This window comes from Triticum urartu, chromosome 3, assembly GCF_003073215.2.
Source record: "Triticum urartu cultivar G1812 chromosome 3, Tu2.1, whole genome shotgun sequence".
NCBI classification, from domain to species: Eukaryota; Viridiplantae; Streptophyta; class Magnoliopsida; order Poales; family Poaceae; genus Triticum; species Triticum urartu.
In genome coordinates, this window is record NC_053024.1 from 644692328 (window position 1) to 644712139 (window position 19812).

A 19812-nucleotide genomic window follows, 5' to 3' on the forward strand; every position below is an offset into this window, starting at 1 on the left:
CCTAGGATAATTTTGACCGTTGTCCAGTGATCTACACCTAGATCACTATTGTACTCCCTTGACAAAACCATGCCAATGTATACAATAGGTCTGGTACACAGCATAGCATACTTTATAGAACCTATGACTAAGGCATAGGGAATGACTTTTTCATTCTCTTTCTATTTTCTGCCGTGGTTGGATTTTGAGTCTTCACTCAACTTCACACCTTGCAACACAGGCAAGAACAACTTCTTTGACTAATCCATTTTGAACTACTTCAAAATCTTGTCAAGGTATGTACTCATTGAAAATTATATCAAGCGTCTTGATTTATCTCTTTAGATCTTGATGCTCAATATGTAAGTAGCTTCACCGAGGTCTTTCTTTGAAAAGCTCCTTCCAAACACTCCTTTTATGCTTTCCTGAAATTCTACATCATTTCCGATCAACAATATGTCATTCACATATACTTATCAGAAAGGTTGTAGTGCTCCCACTCACTTTCTTGTAAATACAGGCTTCACCGCAAGTCTGTATAAAACCATATGCTTTGATCACTTTATCAAAGCATATATTCCAACTTCGAGATGCTTGCACCAGTCCATAGATGGATCGTTGGATCTTGCACACTTTGTTAGCACCTTTAGGATTGACAAAACCTTCTTGTTGCATCATATACAACTCTTATTTAATAAATCCATTAAGGAATGTAGTTTTGATATCCATTTGCCAGATTTCATAAAATGCGGAAACTGCTAACATGATTTAGACAGACTTTTAAGCATCGAAACGAGTGAGAAAATCTCATCGTAGTCAACACCTTGAACTTGTCGAAAACCTTTTGCGACAATTCGAGCTTTGTAGATAGTAATACTACTATCAGTGTTCGTCTTCCTCTTGAAGATCCATTTATTCTGAATGGCTCGCCAATCATCGGGTAAGTCAATCAAAGTCCATACTTTGTTCCCATACATGGTTCCCATCTCATATTTCATGGCCTTAAGCCATTTCGTGGAATCTGGGCTCATCATCGCTTCCTCATAGTTCGTAGGTTCGTCATGGTCTAGTAACATGACTCCCAAAATAGGATTACTGTACCACTCTGGTGCGGAACATATATACTCTGGTTGACTTATGAGGTTCGGTAGTAACTTGATCTGAAGTTTCATGATCATCATCATTAACTTCCTCACTAATTGGTGTAGGCATCACTGGAACTGATTTTGGTGATGAACTACTTTCCAATTTGAGAGAAGGTACAATTACCTCATCAAGTTCTACTTTCCTCCCACTCACTTCTTTCGATAGAAACTCCTTGTATAGAAAGGATCAACTCTTAGAAACAAAGATCTTGCCTTCGGATGTGTGATAGAAGGTGTACCCAACAGTTTTTTTGGGTATCCTATGAAGACGCACTTCTCCGATTTGGGTTTGAGCTTATTAGGCTGAAATTTTTTCACATAAGCATCGCAACCCCAAACTTTAAGAAACGATAGCTTAGGTTTCTTGCTAAACCAAAGTTCATACGGTGTCATCTCAATGGATTAGATGGTGCCCTATTTAATGTGAATGCAGCTGTCTCTAATGCATAACCCCAAAATGATAGTGGTAAATCGGTAAGAGACATCATAGATCGCACCATATCCAATAAAGTACGGTTGTGACATTCTGACACACCATTACGATGTGGTGTTCCAGGTGGCGTGAGTTGCGAAACTATTCGACATTGTTTCAACTGAAGGCCAAACTCGTAACTCAAATATTTCGTCTCCGCAATCAGATCATAGAAACTTTATTTTCTTGTTATGATGATTCTCCACTTCACTCTAAAACTGTTTGAACTTTTCAAATGTTTCATACTTGTGTTTCATGAAGTAGATATACTCATATCCTCTGAAATCATCTATGAAGGTCATAAAATAACGATACCCGCCGCAAGCCTCAACACTCATTGGATTGCATACATCAGTATGTATTATTTCTAATAAGTCTGTTGCTCGCTCAATTGTTCCGAACAACGGAGTCTTAGTCATCTTGCCCATGAGGCATGGTTCGCAAGCATCAAATGATTCATAATCAAGTGATTCCAAAAGCTCATCAGCATGGAGTTTCTTCATGCGCTTTACACCAATATGACCTAAACGGCAGTGCCACAAATATGTTGCCCTATCATTATCAACTTTGCATCTTTTGGCATCAATATTATGAATATGTGTATCACTACGATCGAGATTCACTAAACCATTTACATTGGATGTAAGACCATAGAAGGTTTTATTCGTGTAAACAGAACAACAATTATTCTTTGACTTAAATGAATAACCGTATTGCAATAAACATGTTCTAATCATATTCATGCTCAACGCAAACACCAAATAACATTTATTTTAAGTTCAGCACTAATCCCGAAGGTAAAAGGAGTGTGCGATGGTTATATTATCAACCTTGGAATCATTTCCAACACACATTGTCACCTTGACCTTAACTAGTCTCTGTTCATTTTGGAACTCCTGTTTCGAGTTACTAATCATAGCAACTGAACCAGTATGAAATAACCAGGGGCTACTATGAACACTAGTAAAGTATACATCAATAACATGTATATCATATATACTTTTGTTCACTTTGCCATCCTTCTTATCCGCCAAGTATTTGGGGTAGTTCCGCTTCCAGTGACCATTTCCTTTGAAGTAGAAGCACTCAATTTCAGGCTTGGGTCTAGCTTTGGGCTTCTTCATGGGAGTGGCAACTTGTTTGCCATTCTTCTTGAAGTTCCCTTTCTTTCCTTTGCCCTTTTACTTGAAACTAGTGGTCTTGTCAACCATCAACATTTGATGTTTTGTTGATTTCTACCTTCATCGATTTCAGTATCACGAAGAGCTCGGGAATCATTTTCGTCATCCCTTGCATATTATAGTTGATCACAAAGTTCTAGTAACTTGGTGATAGTGACTAGAGAACTCTGTCAACGGCCATCTTATCTGGAAGATTAACTCCCACTTGATTCAAGAGATTGTAGTACTCAGACATTCTGAGCACATGCTCACTCGTTGAGATATTCTCCTCCATCTTGTAGGCAAAATACTTGTCAGAGGTGTCATACCTCTTGACTCGGGCATGAGTCCAAAATACCAATTTCAGCTCTTGGAACATCTTATACGCTCCGTGGCGTTCAAAACATTTTTTAAGTCCCGAATCTAAGCCGTAAAGCATGGCGCACTAAACTATCAAGTAGTCATCATACAGAGCTTGCCAAACGTTCATAATGTCTGCATCTGCTCCTGCAATAGGTCCGTCACCTAGCGGTGCATCAAGGACATAATTCTTCTCTGCAGCAATGAGGATAATCCTCAGATCATGGAGCTAGTCCGCATCATTGCACTAACATCTTTCAACATAGTTTTCTCTAGGAACATATCACAAATAAAATGGGGAAGCTATACGCGAGCAATTGATCTACAACATAGATATGCAAATACTATCAGGACTAAGTTCATGATAAATTTAAGTCCAATTAATCATGTTACTTAAGAACTCCCACTTAGATAGACATCTCTCTAATCATCTAAGTGATCACGCGATCCATATCAACTAAACCATGTCCGATCATCACGTGAGATGGAGTAGTTTTCAATGGTGAACATCACTATGTTGATCATATCTACTATATGATTCACCCTTGACCTTTCAATCTTAGTGTTCCGAGGCCATATCTACATATGCTAGGCTCGTCAACTTTAACCCGAGTATTCTGCGTGTGCAAAACTGGCTTGCACCCATTGTATGTGAACGTAGAGGTTATCACACCCGATCATTACGTGGTGTCTCGGCACGACGAACTGTCACAACGGTGCATACTCAGGGAGAACACTTATACCTTGAAATTTTAGTAAGGGGTCATCTCATAATGCTACCGTCGTACTAAGCAAAATAAGATGCATAAAAGATAAACATCACATGCAATCAAAATATGTGACATGATATGGCCATGGTCATTGAGGGAGTCCTGGATTAGGGGGTGTCCGGATAGCCGGACTATACCTTCGGTCGGACTCCTGGACTATGAAGATACAAAATTGAAGACTTCGTCCCGTGTCCGGAAGGGACTTTCCTTGGCGTGGAAGGCAAGCTTGGCGATACGGATATGCAGATCCCCTGCCATTCTAACCGACTCTGTGTAACCCTAGCACTCTCCGGTGTCTATATAAACCGGAGGGATTTTAGTCCGTAGGACGAACGACAATCATACCATAGGCTAGCTTTTAGGGTTTAGCCTCTCTGATCTCGTGGTAGATCTACTCTTGTACTACCCATATCATCAATATTAATCAAGCAGGACGTAGGGTTTTACCTCCATCGAGAGGGCCCGAACCTGGGTAAAACATCATGTCCCCTGCCTCCTGTTACCATCCGCCTAGACGCACAGTTCGGGACCCCCTACCCGAGATCCGCCAGTTTTGACACCGACATTGGTGCTTTCATTGAGAGTTCCTCTATGTCGTCTCTTTTGGGCCCGATTGCTTCTCCGATCATCAACAGCGATGCGATCCAGGGTGAGAATTTTCTCCCCGGGCAGATCTTCGTATTCGGCGGCTTCGCACTATGGGCCAATTCGCTTGGTCATCTGGAGCAGATCGAAAGCTACGCCCCTGGCCATCATGTCAGATTTGGAAGTTTGAACTACACAGACGACATCCGCGGAGACCTGATCTTTGATGGATTCGAGCCACAGCCGAGCGCGCCACACTGTCACGACGAGCATGATCTAGCTCTGCCGCCGAACAGTGCCATGGAGGTCGCACCCGCATCAGCTTCGACCCTTAATTTGGAGCCAACTGCGCCAATCGAGGATGGGTGGTTGGACACCGCCTCGGAGGCTGCAATCTCTACAATGATCGAGCCGAACACCAGCCCTATTCTCTGCGAAGCCCATGACTCCAAGGAGCCGGACTCCTCTCCAGACTCTGAGCCCTCCGCGCCCCTACCGATCGAATCCGATTGGGCGCCGATCATGGAGTTCACCGCCGCGGACGTCTTTTAGCACTCGCCCTTCGGCGATATTATGAATTCACTAAAGTCTCTCTCTTTATCAGGAGAGCCCTGGCCGGACTATGGTCAGCAAGGTTGGGATGCGGATAATGAAGAAATTCAAAGCCCACCCACCACCCACTTCGTGGCCACTGTCGATGATTTAACCGACATGCTTGACTTTGACTCCGAAGACATCGACGGTATGGACGCTGATGCAGGAGACAATCAAGAACCAGCGCCTATAGGGCACTTGAAAGCCACCTCATCTCATGATGTATACATGGTGGACACACCAAAAGGAAGCGACGACGAGGAGCACGGGGATGCAATGAGGGATTGTTCACCTGAAAAGCAATCAAAGCGGCGACGTAAGCGCTGCTTCAAGCCCCGCCTCGACAGAGACAGCAGCCATACAGACCCAGCCATAGAGCAGGACGAGCCGGCGGACGACGAACATGCCTTCGAGAAACCGTCCGAACAGGGCAACTCGGATAAACAAACCGAACACCCTGGCGAAAACAGCAGTCCGGACAACCTTACACCGGATAAGATCGTGGAGCAGAAGAACCTCCATAAAAAGGCTCGTCGCCACTACGCGTAGCCTGAAAAAGCAGAAACGGAAGCTCAAAACTGTGGAAGATGCACTCAGAATCAGATGGAGCAAAGTACGCAGCACCACAGACAAATATGGTGACAGTCGCCGCACAAAAAGCTATCCAAAGCGAAAGCTACTGCCTGAATTTGACAAGGAGGCCTTAGAGCCCCCGCAGTCAAAAAATATGAAGGTCTCCCAGACGGATAGACGACCGCATGGCCAGCATGGAGCGGCAAACAGCGCCGCACACAAGCCGGCACGCGATCCACTAGAGGATCCGCATTAAAACGATGGCCCAGCCAGATCTATCTACGGGCCAAGAAAGCAAGCTCTAGTAAGAAATGAAACACAACAAATATCCGAACATCACGGCACACCCAAATACAGGGGTGCCTCACACCCCCTATGTTTCACCAATGAGGTGCTGGACCATGAATTTCCAGCGGGATTCAAGCCCGTAAACATAGAGGCGTACAATAAAACAATAGACCCTGGGGTCTGGATCGAGGATTATATCCTCCACATACACATGGCCAGAGGAGATGACCTCCACGCCATAAAATACTTACCCCTCAAGCTTAAAGGGCCAGCCCGGCATTGGCTCAAAAGTCTTCCCGAAAACACCATTGGAAGTTGGGAAGAGCTTGAGGATGCTTTCTGGGCAAATTTTCATGGGACCTATGTCCGCCCTCCGAATGCAGACGATCTCAGTCACATAACTCAGCAGCCCGGAGAGTCAGCCCGGAAATTCTGGAACAGATTTCTTACTAAAAAGAATCAAATAGTCGACTGTCCGGACGCCGAAGCCCTAGCAGCTTTTAAACATAACGTTCGAGAAGAATGGATCGCCAGACACCTCGGCCAAGAAAAGCCAAGAATAATGGCCGCATTAACAAACCTCATGACCCGCTTTTGCACAGGAGAGGACAGCTGGTTGGCAAGATGTAGCACCAGCGACCCAAGTACATCCGAAGTTAGGGATGAAAACAGAAAACCCCGACGCAGCAAGGACCAGCGCCAGAATAAGATAAACAGCCCAAGGAGCACAGCGGTCAATGCCGGATTCAAAAGCTCGCGGCAGAATGAGAGAAAGCTGCCCATCAAGGATAACAAGGACGAGCTATCCAACTTAAACAAAATCTTGGACAAGATATGTCAAATACACAATACTCCCGGGAAGCCTGCGAACCATACCCGCAGAGACTGTTGGGTTTTCAAGCAATCCGGCAAACTCAACGCCGAACACAAGGGGCTCGACACACCAAGTGAGGACGATGACGAACCCCACGTGCAGAGCACCAGGAAACAAAAGGATTTCCCACAAGAAGTCAAAATAGTAAACTTACTTCACGTGACGAACAGAATGGTGCCAACAGAGATACGCGCCATACGGCCTATCCCAAAAGAATCTCGACAATGGTTGTTAAAATCGATCACCTTCGACCATCAGGATTACCCTAGAAGTATCCGGAACACAGGCTGGACTGCCTTGGTATTAGATCCAATAATCGGCGGGCTCCACTTCACAAATGTCCTGATGGACGGCGGCAGTGGCCTAAACCTGTTATACCAGGACACAATCCGCAACATGGGGATAGACCCAACAAAAATTCGCCATAGAAAAACCTCCTTTCAAGGGGTAACGCCAGGCCCGGATGCCCGTTGTATGGGTTCTCTCTGGCTAGAAGTTATGTTCGGCTCCCCCGATAACTTCCATCGTGAACAGCTAACTTTCCACATCGCCCCATTCTCAACTAGCTATCAAGCACTGCTGGGGCGCGAAGCTTTCGCCCGCTTTAACGCAATACCGCATTATGCATCTCTTACGCTTAAGATGCCCGGTCCACGAGGCATCATCTCATTAAAGGGAAAACATTGAGTGTTCCTCCCCCGCGGAAGACAGTGCGGCTGCCTCGACAGCCCCACAATAAAGTGGCTTCACCAGCCAAAGCACCTAAACAGGTCGTCAAGACCACGGACACGGCTAGACGATTCCGGCATAAACATGCAATTGATAAAGGCTTAATAGCCATATACCCCTGTACTAAGGGCTCCGCACATATAAAACAAGAGACAATAAAGCTCAATTTTACCCATTTCGATTTATACTTTGTTTATTTAGTATAACTCATGTTCGGCACAATATTTCTTTAACTAAGTTCCTCTTTTATAGATGAACACCGTGCAACGCCCGTCCAGGACACGGCACAACGGAGACACAGGCGCAGACGTGCAGCAGGGACCCGTTCCAAGGATTCTTTTCAGATTAAGACCCTGCATAAACCTTTTTTACTGTCTCTTGTTGATACACATCCCCTGGTTTCTTGGTATAACCAAGGAGGAGGCTGGCATTTTGGCATGTGGCCATGTCAGAGTTTTGCGCGTACCTGGACACTAGGGGCTTATTACTAAGGGCGTTATCCCGCCCGCCCTCATAAAGACCGAATACCCTAGGGAGTGTTCGGCGTCGCGAGTTTGGCCTTATATGCATCAACTCCGAGTCATGTCTTTGGTCAAATGTTGGGTTTGCCCGGCTCCTGTGTTTTGCTGCCTTACGTTCCGCTCTATCGGCTAAGGCGGCACCAGGAGAACTACTGCGATTGTGCCCCGGTTCGGCCAGGCGAGCACCTCAGTAGAGAAAGCCGAAAACTGACTGTCATGATATAGCATGAGATTGGTCAACCACTCGATGACTTACCAGAATCTTTAGGATTCCTCCGCATTAACGAAGGGCCGTTTCCCGGCCAGGCACATATGCGCCCCGAGTTCGGGCGAGCGTAGGTGCCAACAGGGGCTATATAAGTAGCCTCACTGTCAAACTCCTATGGCTAAGTGAAAGTGATAAAGCATCATAGTCCGATTGCCTAGTTCGTTGCGCTATCACCTCCTTTGTAGGACCAAGACGTTGGATCAAGTGTGAAAATGCGCCTTCTGCGAACACCCCCGCATTATGTGCGTGGGGGCTGAAGCCGACGACTGCCATCTTTCAGATTATATATACATATATGTTAAACGGCCGCATAGGAGGTGTTATAATACTTGCAGGCACAAGTATAAAAAAGCTTCTACAATTTATCACAATATTGTTTTACAATAATAAACGATATTCGAATATAGTATCCTTCGAGCACTGCGTCTCTATTAAACGAGCGCCTTGCAGAACTTCCTGAAAATAGTGCTCGGTAGGTACTCGGCTTCCACTCGAGTCTGGGGATGCAACAGCGGTGGCGTCCATTTCCGCCAAGTATGTCTTGACATGGGCAAGAGCCATCCGCGCACCCTCTATGCACGCTGACCTCTTCATCGCATTGATATGCGGCGCCGCACCAAGGAACTGCTGCACCAAGTTGAAATAACTTGTCGGCTCTGGCCTCTCTGGCCACAGATGACTCATGACATACTTCATGGCGAGTCCGGACAACCGATTTAGCTCGGCCCACTCGGCCAAACGATCGGCTAATGATAGTGGACGCTCTGGATTGTGGAACTGCGACCAAAATAGCTTTTCCACTTCGCGATCTTCTTGATCTCGGAAGTGTTCGGCCGCATCTACCGCACTCGCTGCCAAATCCAGATAGGTGTCCGCCGAACTCCACATCCGGTCTAACGGAGCATATTTAGGATCACAGAACTTCCTCCGCAGCATAAAGGGCTTTCCAGCCGCGATCTCTCCGGCCTGACGCAGCTCCTCCTTCATAGCTCTCATCATAGAGCGAGCATCCTTGGCATCGGCAACGGCCTTCTCCAAGTCCGTCTGTTCAGCCTGATCTTCTTTTTCAAGAAGCTTGCAACGGTCAGAAGCGCTCTTCAGCTTCACAGCCATCTCGGCCATTTCCTTCTTGCTTCGGTAGTGAGCAGCCTGTTCGGCTTTCAGCTCTTTAATTGCCTTTCCGGCAGCCGCATCACTTTTCCTGGCTTGCTCTTTGGCTCGGGCAAGTTCTGCCCAAAGATTCTCCATGGCAGCAGCACCATCTGCATCAAGCGCACACATTGTAAGATACTGGCATAAAGCTCCTCTTACCAGGTGCCGCCGGAGGAATTACATACCTTGCGCCTCGTCAAGCCGCTTGTTGACAAGCGCGATGTCGGCATCTGCCACGTCAAGTTGCCGCTTTAGCTCGGCAAATTTGTCAGTCCGGCTGGCCACCGGACACTTCGCCACCTACTATGAAGGCGGCATATTAGACCTGGGATTATGATCCTCTGCGCGCCGTCACTTTTGACAACGCATAGAGTCTCAGGGCCTACTATCTACATAGGGCGCATCTTATTTATGCGCAATAGTCCAAAAAGGGTACATTATTTCACGTACCTCAAAACCTGTCAGTAAACTCCTGACGGCCTCGTGCAATCCGCTCTCCACGGACGAAATCCTCTCGATCACCGTACCCATCAATGCACGATGCTCCTCTGAGATAGATGCTCGCCCTAGCAGATCCTTCAGCTCCTCCGACCGCGCACCAGACGGTGCCGGACTCGTCCTATGGCCCTTTTTGAAGGCCGGACGCGGAGGGCTTTGGGGGGGCATATGACTACCTTCCGGCCCTGCCGGATTCGGAGAAACCCTCCGCGACGATACCTCAGGGTCGCCCGCCTCGCAAGGCGGTACTGCAGCGGGAGGCATTCCGCTCTCCATCATCTCCGGAAGAAGATCCCCCGAAGATGAGCTCTGCTAAGAAGGGCTAAGGTCTGAGCTACAGGGTAAATTTCTGATTACTTTTCTCAGATATAAAGCAAGGATTTCTCTCGTTTCTTAAAAAGAAAACTCCTCTCTACTTATGGCTCGGTGGAGGGCTGATCCCCTTGAGGGCATAATTCGGCCGAAGTATCCCCCGGCGCAGGACCCTCTGACGAAGATTTCTTCCCCCGCTTTGAGGCCATGGTCTCCGGGTCGTTAGAGGCGGTCCTCTTCTTCCCCTGAGGAGAGGAATTTTTGATTCCTCCCTTCCGGACAACCTTCTTCGAGGAGGCTGTAGCTTCCTTGTCCCCTCCCTCGCTTTCCTCCGAAGGCACAACCTCCAACATCCTGACTAGCATGGGACCCGGCATGGTCTCGGGGAGGGTCGGCGGACACCTGATTAGCTTTGCTTTCGCTATCCACTCCTATTCGAAGGACAGCTCTTTTAGGGGAAATTTTATGATAAATATACGGATAGCGAGTCCGGGCACAAGGCTACTTACTTGAGTATCCGGACGATTGCAGCTCAGACCTGCGTCCTCCGTAGAATCCGGACACACTACTTGTGGTCCGAAGAACAATTTGTACATCTCCACGGGCGTCATGCCAAGAAAATGTTGGAGAACTCGTGGTCCCTCCGGGTTGAACTCCCACAGGCGAAGGGGTCGACGTTTGCAGGGCAGAACTCGGCGAATTAACATAACCTGTGTCACCACGACCAGACTGATGTCTCTTTCTTGGAGATCTCGGATGCGGCCCTGCAACAAAGGCACGTCCTTTGCTGGCCCCCAGCCCAGCCCCTTATTGACCCATCACGCCAGTCGTGGCGGGGGACCCGAGCGGAAAGCAGGCAGTTCCACCCACTTGGTGCTCCTGGGAGATGTGATATAAAACCACTCTCGTTGCCATAAGCTGGACTCCCCTTGGAAAGAGCCCTCGGGCCATGGAGCACCAGCATTCTCGCTTATAAAAGCACCTCCGCACTCCGCATGCCGTCCCTCGATCATCTTCGGCCCTACTTTGAAGGTCTTGAGCCATAGTCCAAAGTGAGGAGTAATATGGAGGAAGGCTTCACACACGACGATGAATGAGGAAATATGGAGGATGGACTCCGAAGCTAAGTCATTAAATTCCTGCCCATAATAAAACATGAGCCCCCTCACGAAGGGATCCATCGGGAAGCCTAGCCCCCGAAGGAAGTGAGACATGAACACCACACTCTCACCAGGCTTGGGAGTGGGAATGACCTGCCCTTGAGCAGGCAGCCTATGCGAGATTTCGCCGGTCAAGAACCTGGCCTCTCTTAACTTCAACACGTCCTCCTCCGTGACGGAGGAGGGCATCCATCGGCCTCTAAGGTCGGAACCGGACATTGTCGAAGGTTCGAAGCGCCTGAAATTTGGAGCCTTGGGTGTTGGAAGTCGAGGCGAAGGGCGAACTCGTTTGAGATTGAAAGAAAGGAGTAAGGCCTTGGTCTCTTTATAAGAGGTTGAATACCGAGGGCCTTCCCCGTGACCGTTTGGGACTCACCTTGGATCGAGAAAACATACCAACGGGTACGGTTGGGTTACCCACGCCCGTATTGATGAGAATCCCGGAATAAGGGGACACGATCTCTGCTTTGGCAAGACGTGCCAAGGAAACTGCCTCGCTAAACGCGCTGAGGTGGGACAGTAAAACGATTCGAATAATGACTTGGCCGTGGTGTGATTTCACGCTGCGGAATACGTCAGTAGATTAGATTTGTGTAAATATTATTCTCTCTATGGCAATATGTGGAAACTTATTTTGCAGAGCCGGACACTACCTTTGTGTTCAAAATCTTCTATAAAGTACTTGGAGGAGGAACCCGCCTTGCAATGCCGAAGACAATCTGCGGGCCGGACTCGTCGTCATTGAAGTCTGGTTCAGGGGCTACTGAGGGAGTCCTGGATTAGGGGGTGTCCGGATAGCCGGACTATACCTTCGGTCGGACTCCTGGACTATGAAGATACAAGATTGAAGACTTCGTCCCGTGTCCGGAAGGGACTTTCCTTGGCGTGGAAGGCAAGCTTGGCGATACGGATTATGCAGATCCCCTACCATTGTAACCGACTCTGTGTAACCCTAGCCCTCTATGTTGTCTATATAAACCGGAGGGTTTTTAGTCGTAGGACGAACGATAATCATACCATAGGCTAGCTTTTAGGGTTTAGCCTCTCTGATCTCGTGGTATATCTACTCTTGTACTACCCATATCATCAATATTAATCAAGCAGGACGTACGGTTTTACCTCCATCGAGAGGGCCCGAACCTGGGTAAAACATCGTGTCCCCTGCCTCCTGTTACCATCCGCCTAGACGCACAGTTCGGGACTCCCTACCCGAGATCCGCCGGTTTTGACGCCGACAGTCATCTTGTGCCTTTGATCTCTATCTCCAAAGTACCATCATGATCTCCATCGTCACTGGCACCATGATCTCCATCATCTTGATCTCTATCAGCATGTCGTCAAATGGTCGTCTCACCAACTATTGCTTTTGCCACTATTGCTATCGCATAGCGATAAAGTAAAGCATTTATATAGCGCTTGCATCTTATGCAATAAAGAGACAACCATAAGGCTCCTGTGAGTTGCCGATAACTTCAACAAAACATGATCATCTCATACAACAATTTATATCTCATCACGTCTTCACCATATCACATCACAACATGCCCTGCAAAAACAAGTTAGACGTCCTCTACTTTGTTGTTGCAAGTTTTACGTGGCTACTACGGGATTCTAGCAAGAACCATTCTTACCTACAGCATAAAACCACGACGTGGTATAGTGATTGCTTTTTGATCTTCAGAAAGAACCATGTTCATTGAATCCAATTCAACAAAAGTTGGAGAAACTGACACCCGCCAGCCACCTGTGTGCAAAGCACGTCGGTAGAACCAGTCTCATGAACGCGGTCATGTAATGTCGGTCCGGGCCGCTTCATCCAACAATACCGCCGAATCAAGAAACAACTAGTGACGGCAAGCAATATGTATATACCCACTCCCACAACTCCTTTGTGTTCTACTCGTGCATATAACATCTAAGCATAGACCTGGCTCAGATGCCACTGTTGGGGAATGCGGTAATTTCAAAAAAAATCCTACGCACACACAAGAACTATATAGGTGATGCATAGCAACGAGAGGGGACAGTGTTGTCCACGTACCCTCGCAGACCGAAAGCGGAAGCGTTATGACAACGCGGTTGATGTAGTCATACGTCTTCACGATACGAACGATCCTAGCACTGAAGGTACGGCACATTCGCAATGTGCACACATTCAGCTCGGTCACGTCCCACGATCTCTAGATCCAGCTGAGGTCGAGGGAGAGTTTCGTTAGCACGACAGCATGATGACAGTGATGATGAAGTTACCGACACAGGTCTTCACCTAAGCACTACAATGATATGACCGAGGTGGAAATATGTGGAGGAGGCACCACTCACGGCTAAACAATCAACTTGTGTGTCTATGGGGTGCCTCCTTCCCCCGTATATAAAGGGGGTGAGGAGGAGAGGGCCGGCCTAGGAGGAGGCGCGCCCAAGAGGGGGCAATCCTACTCCAAGTCGGTTTGCCCCCCCTTCCTATTCCTACTATGACAGGGAGGAAGGAGCAGGAGAGGAGAAGGAAAGGGGGGCCGGCCCCCCAAACCCTAAACCAATTCGGTTTGGGTCTAGGGGGGCGTGCCCCACCACTTGCCTGCTGCCCTCTTTCTCCACTAGGGCCCATAAAGGCCCATTGACTCCCCGGGGGGTTCCGGTAACCCCCCGGTACTCTAGTAAATGCCCGAACTCATCCGAAACCATTTCGATGTCCAACCATAACCTTCCAATATATCAATCTTCATGTCTCGACCATTTCGAGACTCCTTGTCATGTCCGTGATCACATTCAGGACTCCGAACTACCTTCGGTACATTAAAATGTATAAACTCATAATACCGATCGTCATCGAACGTTAAGCGTGCGGACCCTACGGGTTCGAGAACTATGTAGACCTGACCGAGACTCATCTCCGGTCAATAACCAATAGCGGAACCTAGATGCTCATATTGGTTCCTACATATCCTACAAAGATCTTTATCGGTCAAACCGCATAACAACATACGTTTGTTCCCTTTGTCATCGGTATGTTACTTGCCCGAGATTCGATCATCGGTATCATCATACCTAGTTCAATCTCGTTACCGGCAAGTCTCATTACTCATTCCGTAATTTAACATCCCACAACTAACTCATTAGTCACATTGCTTGCAAGGCATATAGTGATGTGCATTACCGAGAGGGCCCAGAGATACCTCTCCGACGATCGGAGTGACAAATCCTAATCTCAATCTATGCCAACTCAACAAATACCATCGGAGACACCTGTAGAGCATCTTTATAATCACCTAGTTACGTTGTGATGTTCGATAGCACACTAGGTGTTCCTCCCGCATTCGAGAGTTGCATAATCTCATAGTCTGAGGAACATGTATAAGTCATGAAGAAAGCAATAGCAATAAACTAAACAATCATAGTGCTAAGCTAATGGATGGGTCTTGTGCATCACATCATTCTCTAATTATGTGATCCCGTTCACCAAATGACAACACATGTCTATGGCTAGGAAACTTAACCATCTTTGATTAACGAGCTAGTCAAGTAGAGGCATACTAGGGACACTTTGTTTGTCTATGTATTCACACATATACTAAGTTTCCGGTTAAAACAATTCTAGCATGAATAATAAACATTTATCATGATATAATGAAATATAAATAACAACTTTATTATTGCCTCTAGGGCATATTTCCTTCACACACACACACCATCTTCTTCGCTCGCCCGCTGAATCCACTTCCCCGCTGGCCCGCAAGCACCGAAAACCCCAATCACTCGGCGCCCTAAAAAACCCTATGGCAGAACCGACTGACACGCAGAGCCGCGATTGGAATTCCCTCCCCGATGATCTCTTGGAGCAGATCTGTAATTGTATGGACCTGCTCAGCATCGTCCGTCTGGCCGCATGCTCGGTGTCTTTGTACCGTCTACTCGTCTGCAACCGGCCGGCTCTTTTCAAGACACCCTGCTTGCTGATGCCCGATCCTCGCAGGTGGCCCAGACACAGACTTGACGATCCTATGGAGGTTGTCGTGGTGCCCCTCGACATGCTACCACTACCCGTCCACCTGTCCTTCATGCGCGGCCACTACTAGGCGGGCATGAAGGCTAACTGGATCGTCATCATCCACCAATCCGGTAGTCCGTAGTGTCTCTTGGATATCTACACCCAGCGAGAGATCACCCTTCCATCGTTGGATACCACCGCCATCGAGCCTCGTGGCCCGCCGGACACTCCTGGATACTACGCACAAGACGCGTCGAGATTTTGGCTCGACCTCTGTTTGCTGAAAGTTGTAATCTACGAAGTGCCCATTGAGGGAGTCCTGCACTAAGGGGTCCTCGGGCGTCCGGACTGTTAACTATGGGTCGGACTGATGAGCTGTGAAGATACGAAGGCCAAAGACTGCACCCGTATCCGGATGGGACTCTCCTTGGCAAGGAAGGAAAGCTTGGCGGCCAAACATGTAGATTCCTCTCTTTGTAACCGACCTTGTGTAACCCTAGATCCTCCTGGTGTCTATATAAACTAGAGGACTTAGTCCGGAGAGGAGATTCATGACCATAGCCGTACAAGCTGGAACTCTAGGGTTTAGCCATTACGATCTCGTGGTAGATCAATTCTTGTAATACTCATATTCATCAATATCAATCAAGCGGGACATAGGGTATTACCTCCATAGAGAGGGCCCAGACCTAGGTAAACATCGTGTCCCCTGTCTCCGGTTACCATCGACCTTAGACGCACAATTCGGGACCCTCTACCCGAGATCCGCCGGTTTTGACACCGACATTGGTGCTTTCATTGAGAGTTCCATTGTGCCGTCCTCAAAAGGTTCGATGGCCCCTTCAATCGTCAACAATGACGCTGTCCATGGAGAAACCTTCCACACCAGACAGATTTTCATGTTCGGCAGCTTCGCACTGCGGGCCAACTCGTTTGGCCATCTGGAGCAGATCGATAGCTACGCCCCTGGCCATCATGTCAGATTTGGGAGCTTGAACTACGTCGCGGACATCCGTGAAGATCTAACCTTCGCTGGATTCGAGACCACGGTGATCGCTCCTGGTCACCTCGATGAACATGACCTAAATTTGTCATCGGACCATATTCAGGAGATAGCTCCTGTAACTGCTCTGGCCTTAGATCTGGAGCATACGGAGCCATCTAAGGACAGGAGGTTCAACCCCACCATGGAGGCCACAGATTCCCCTGCGTTGGAGCAGCTCATGGACTTAAACTCACACAATATTTTTGTCACCGGAACCCCGGACTCATATCTGGGTGTAAGTTCCGAACCATGTTAGTCCACGGATGCCGAACTTCATCATTTATCCATTTTCGAGTTCAGTGCCGCAGACATCTTCCAGCACTCACCCTTGGTCGATGTGCTAAGCTCATTAAAGAACCTATCCTTGGCGTCGGACTCACAGCCGAACTATATCCGGTTCGAACTAGAAGCTGATGACAGGGAATTTCGCTCCCCACCCGCCACCCACTTTATAGCCACTGTCGAAGACTTAACTGACATGCTCGATTACGACTCCGATGACATCGACGGTATGGATGACGATGCCGGGAAAGAAGAGGCCCAGGACCCGCCGTTCACCGGACGTTGGAAGGCCACTTCCTCATACGATGTGTACATGGTGGATGCACCAAAGGAGAATAGCGGCGATGACAAAGAAGACCCAGATGAGGATAAACCTCCTGGGATACAATCAAAATGTCGGCGTCAGTGGCGCCACCCTAAGTCACGCCGCACTAAAGATAGCAACACCGGCACAGGATAAGATAACACTTCGGAAAGTGCCAAAGACAACGAAGACCCCATCGACGTAGCTACCGAACAGGATGAACGAGAAGATGGGCAGGTTAGACCTAGTAAACAGGCCACGCACGAGGACTCGGAGGATAGTAATTACCTTCCTCTCTCTATGGATGTGGTGAGCCTTGGCATCGAGGATTTCATCGTGCCTGAGGAACCTCTTGAGCAGGACCGCTTCAAGCGCCAGCTAATAGCCACTACAAGAAGCCTGAAAAAGAAGCAGCAGCAACTTCAAGCTGACCAAGATCTGCTCAATGATAAATGGAACGATGTCCTAGCAGCCAAAGAATACGGCCTCAAGCGCCCGGCCAAAAGCTACCCGAAGCGCAAATTACTACCTTAGTTCGACGATGAGGCGCCGGAACACATACCACCATTGTGCAATGCGGCTGACCGACCACCACATGGACGGGACAAAGCGGCAACTCAAGCCGAACACCTGCTGCCCCGCCTCATCACAAAGGCAGATGTAAATCAGCTCATGGTCATACATATGACCTTCGACATGACCTGAACAATAAAGCAGGATATACACAATCAATTTACGGATCGCGAGGATGTTCCTCGACACGTGATGATGGCTACCTATTCAGACATGACAAACCTAGTCACACCCGAGCCGACAACCGCAGACGGACTCCATCGGAGCTACATCGCGACGCGGCCAGATATAGAGGCGCCGCACACCCTCTTTGCTTCACCGACGAAGTAATGCATCACGAATTCCACGAAGGGTTCAAACCCGTTAACATTGAATCATACGACGGAACAACCGACCCCGCGGTACGGATCGAGGATTTTATTCTCCATATCCACATGGCCCGTGGAGATGACCTCCACACTATCAAATACCTCCCACTAAAGCTCAAATGGCTAGCTCGGCACTGGTTAAATAGCATACCTGGAAATTCTATCGGCAGCTGGGAGGACTTGGAAGAAGCATTCCTCGACAACTTCCAAGGTACATATGTCCGGCTACCAGGCGCCGATGATTTAAGCCACATAGTCCAACAACCTGGAGAGTCATCCATGAAAATTTGGACTAGGTTCCTAACCAAAAAGAACCAGATCGTCGACTGTCCGGATGTCAAAGCCCTAGTGGCCTTTAAACATAGCATCCACAACGAATGGCTCGCCCGCCACCTCGGCCAAGAAAAGCCAAAATCTATGGCAGCCCTCATGGCACTCATGACCCGCTTTTGTGCGGGCGAGGATAGTTGGTTGGCTCGTAACAAAAACACAACCAGCGAGGCTAGCCCCTCTGAGGTTAAGAACAGCAACGGCAAGCTCCAACGCAGCAAACACAAACGCGAAAGCAATGGTAATAATACCGACGACACTATAGTCAACACCGGATTCAGCGGCTCCAAGTCCAGCCAGTGGTAGAAACCGTACAAGAGAAACAATCAGGGACCATCCAGCCTGGACCGCATACTCGACCGTCCGTGCCAAATCCACAGCACCCCAGACAAACCAGCCAACCATACCAACTGAGATTGCTGGGTTTTTAAGCAAGCCAGCAAGTTAAATGTCGAGAACAAGGAAAAGGGATCGCAAAGCGAGGACGATGACGAGGAGGCCCTGCAGCCAAACACGGGGGATAGAAGAAGTTTCCACCTCAGGTCAAAACGGTGAACATGATATATGCTACACACATCCCCAAGCGGGAGCGCAAACGCGCACTCAGGGACGTCTATGTGATAGAGCCAGTCGCCCCAAAATTCAATCCATGGTCATCGTGCCCGATCACTTTTGGTCGTCGGGATCATCCGACCAGTATCCGGCATGGAGGATCAGCCGCACTAGTCCTAGACCCAATAATTGATGGATTCCACCTGACGCGAGTCCTCATGGACGGTGGCAGCAGCCTCAACTTGCTCTATCAGGATACAGTGCGCAAAATGGGCATTCATCCATCACGGATCAAACCCATAAAGACTACCTTCAAAGGAGTCATACCAGGTGTAGAGGCCCGCTATACAGGCTCAATCATGCTCGAGGTTGTCTTCGGATCTCCGGACAATTTCCGAAGCGATGAGTTAATCTTTGACATAGTCCCCTTTCGCAGCGGCTATCACGCACTGCTCGGACGGACCGCATTCGCCCGATTCAATGCAGTGCCACACTATGCTTATCTCAAACTCAAGATGCCTGGTCCACGTGGCAGCATAACAGTCAATGGAAATACGGAATGCTCCCTCCATACAGAAGAGCACACAGCTGCCTTAGCAGCAGAAGTACAGAGTGGCCTTCTCAAGAAGAACATTTATTCAACTGCCGAGCCCACGGACACCGTAAAGAGGGTCCGAACTACCCTGCAGCAGGACAACTCGGCCCGTCAGGAGCTCGACTAGCAATCCGGCCTTCGTCTTAGTTCTGATCAAGTAGTGGCATTCGTGCCGCACGTACATAATTACGCACTCAAAATTCCATGGGCATCGACAGAGGCATAGCTAGCCTGTGATCCATAGTACAGCTCAACCGACACTGGATATACACATATTGTCACTTTAATTCGTTAACTTTTCAGGTTTCAATTCTGCAGGCCCCATCGGATGGCCTGAT